Source organism: Tasmannia lanceolata, unplaced genomic scaffold (assembly GCF_043159265.1).
Source record: "Tasmannia lanceolata isolate RefF3 unplaced genomic scaffold, GAP_Taslan_0.1 ptg000023l, whole genome shotgun sequence".
NCBI lineage: Eukaryota > Viridiplantae > Streptophyta > Magnoliopsida > Canellales > Winteraceae > Tasmannia > Tasmannia lanceolata.
Window position 1 is genome coordinate 3,476,488 of NW_027518700.1, and position 3,982 is coordinate 3,480,469.

Here is a 3,982-nt window from a genome sequence, read left to right on the forward strand (position 1 = left end):
CGAGTCAACCCGGCCCATACGGACTAGGTGCGGGTCCAAGCTTAGTGACCCATAAAATTTTCCGGGTCAAAAACTGTTTGAGCCGGACCCATACGGGCCGGGTTTGCCGGGGTCAAACCCGCCCGGCCGGCCCCTTTCCCAGGTCTAGTGGAGGGAAACCATGCCATTGTCCTTTGTGTTATTGTGTGCGTGTGGTTATAGTGCTTTTGACGGATTGGAAGAGCTGGTATTCCTTGAGGCCCATCCAAGAAATCAGAGGCCCACTTTGGATTTCAAGAAAAACAGTTTTACAGAAAACTTTTTTCTGGGAATTTTTTTTCTACAATTTAGAGGGGAGATGGTATGATTATGGTTAATTTAGAGGGATAATATCATAAATTTAAGGTTTCTTTAAGTTAAAATTGAATAGGGATTGTACAAGTTATCTAGGGAGAAAATTATGGAAAAACAAATTCCATAAAAAATACTATTCCATGCATGTGGAAAAAATGCAGGGTCAAATCCCAAATAGAGATCGTTTTTATGTTGAAAAAAATCATGGAAAATAAGTGTAGCAAATGCTAGAAAATAGAGTGGCTTTTACGCTCTTTCTTTACAATCACTTTTTGAGCACCATGAAATCAGGTCCCTTGATCCAACCAGGCCCATTTTCTTTGACTTTACCTTAATCATCCACTTGATCCATCCATTCTCATTTAGGGTTCTATCCGAAAAGGTTAAGCCGTTGATTTTTGTACTCCTTTTATTTAACAGATGAGACGTCAATTTGGTATAGGACTAGGACCATGTGGGCCGCCTCATGATTAGGGCTGGCAATGGTTCGGTTTCGGTTCGGTTCGACCCCCAAACCGAACCGAACCGAAATTTGAATCGGTTTGGTAAAACCAAATTTTTGGTTCAGCTTCGGTTCGGTTCCGCCAATTTGGCACCCCTTACTCATAATAATTGGAAATATTCGGTTTCGGTTCGATTTGATCCCCAAACCGAACCAAACCGAAATTTGAATCGGTTTGGTTAGGTTTGTTTTTAACCAAACCGAAACCAAATTTTCGGTTTGGTTTTGGCTCGGTTCCGGTTCGGTTCGGCCAATTTTGCCACCCCTACTCATGATGACATACAAAATAAAAAAATCGGAATGATGTCTTTAAGGCCATCTTTGGAAGCTATGAAAATTTTTTCCATGGTTCGGAGAGGGGTAAGGAGAGTGGGAGAGCGGTAGTATTAAGAGGGCAGAAGTGAGAAGAGGATGAGAAGTTGCGGATAAGCAGTGAAAAGATGAACTCTACTCATAATAGAGTTTTATTTTTCCTTTCACCACTTGGCAAACTAATATTCTGTGGAAAAATAATTCATGGTTGCAAAATATGGCCTAAGTGTTTGATTTTTGTACAACACATGCAATCTCTACTAATAAGATCTCTATACGGCATCATGCCTGAACCTAACTACTGTGTTGCACTGTGAATCTGTGATGGCCCATTAGATCAAAGGTTCCAAACACTAACAGGCCGTTTGGATACGCGGATTTTAGAATCCCAAGAAAAAATATTTTCCTACCCCAAACACCAACAAACATACTCCACTACACTAGATACATCTCTCTCTCTCTCTCTCGCTCCACTTTGACCCATTGTCATGTAGCCTATGGTCAAGCAATCCAAAACCGATAATATTAAGAAATTAAACATGAAGCTTGAGTAATACAATCAGAGTACGTTTGATGTCACTTAATACAATTACTTGATACTACTACTACTTACCTAACGGTAGAACCATACAAAAGGATACTACTACTACTCACCTAAAGGTAGAAAGACACATGAAAAACACAAACAAAAACCCCATAATTACAAACATAAACCCCATCATTACAGACCCTTTAAACATGTTAAATTCATTCTTTCGCATGGTATTCTCATTCTTGAGTGTTATTACACGGTCTTCGATCACTCTATTTTCGCCAATACCATCTCGTCGATTGTGAATCCTTGGGTTAGTGGGTGACTCGGTACCGTCGAAATCAAGGTCAGCCCATTTGAAATATTCACACGTGTAGCCCTGCATGTCGTTTCCAACACTAAAATTTATACATGTTAAGAATTAAATAGATAAAAACTACCAAATAAAATACTCACTTTCATTCCAGCGCATTTGTAATATGGCCGCCCTCTATTGTTGTTTGTGTTACTGCGAGTAATTTTGCGAACTGCCATCTCTTTACAGTCACATTCGGCTGGTCGCATGCCCCGCGAATATATTAGCACTGTAGTTGCTTGAGGATGCCATTTAATACGCTTCTCTAAATAGAATATACAGTCGTAAGTAAACTTTAAACTCTCCACCTTTAAACCCCCTCGAAGTGAATGATGGAATAAGTAACATTTACTTTGTTGCATATCTTTTGAGAATATGAACTGTTGAGAACTAAAATTGCTGATGAAAAGAGTGGAGGGAGAATAGATGATCCACCCACAAGCAACTAGAATGGGCGCCACTCATAATCACAATCTTTGCCTTCATTAACTGATTCCCATTGTGGGTAGGCCACGACCCAAAAATCTTCTACAAAAGATGATTCTAGCCACCAATTTCCTTCTATGCAAGAACTTCATGTCAAAAATGTTTGTATACAAATGAACTTTATGTCACAAAAAAACATTAGAAGTTGAAAGACATTCAGAGAACCCATCAATTAGTTTTGGTCTCACAATTGGTTTTCGAAATCTGAAGCAAACATGACATAACCAATCTAAGAACATCACCATTGGTTCTTGCATATCTTTTGTTAATAAAGTGAAGAATGCAATTAACAAAACAAAGGGAGTCTGATATCATTTCACAAACACATTCACAATAATCATCTTATGAGCAAAAATTCACTGTTACTCATAAGATTGAAAATTTCTGTCCATGCCATTAAAAAAAACAGAAAAAAAACTCATAAGATTGAACAACTGCAGCCATGTTTGAAAAACTCAATAGATTGTAACATCTAGAAATATACTACCAGTGCCAAAGCATTTGTAACATCTAGAAGATGAAGCCCTCTTTTCCAGGGAGAAAAAACCCTCTTTATTTTAGAAAATTTACAGTTATTTGAGCTTGTATGTTGGTTCCTGTTTGCGTTACCATATTTGGAATGAGTTGTCATTGGCAAAATTACTGGAAATCTCATTATTGAGAAACCAGCTATGGAATATTGTTTTCACCTTCACAAAAATTACTGGAAAACTCATTAGCGATATGAGCTTGTGACATGGTAAAAATTAAACAGCCCTCTTTTTCAGCAAAATCTAGAAGATGAAGCCCTCTTTTTCCAGGGAGAAAAAACCCTCTTTCGTATGTAAAAATTAAACCGTATTTCAGAGAGAGAAAATCGAAAAAACCAGATTAAAGGAGGCATATACACTATTTTGCCCAAATCTAAAACAAAAGGAAAATCTTCATTTAGGGCTGCTAAAAAAGAAAAAAAGAAAGAAGAGATACACAACAGATAAAGAAAGAAACGCACCTTGTAATGGGGTTTAGGGTCTTCCTCTGCCGTTGAGAAGCTCCGCCGGATGCAAGAGAGGCCAGAGAGAGAGAGAGAGAGAGAGAGAGAGAGAGAGAGAGGTTTAGGATTTTTGTTTTGCCCAATATTCCCAACAGAGAGATTGTAGGAGAAGGGGTTTTTTTTTTTTTTTTTCGAAGGTACGTCCAAGACGCACCCTCCATAACATTGCTCGTCTTTTTTTAAATCACGCGATTGGGCCCACCTTTTGCAGCCAATACGAAGCTCTCTCTTTCTTCAAGCGTACCTACTCAGATGCGCTTCAAGCGTACCTACTCAGATGCGCTTCAAGCGTATACTCAGATGCGCTTCAAGCGTACCTACTCACACACACACATGAGAAAAGAGTTTCTACACACTAGTGTAGATAAGTTATCTACACAGTAGCATAAAATACAGCGGGGGGGGGGACAAATTGTGTGGGTGATCCAA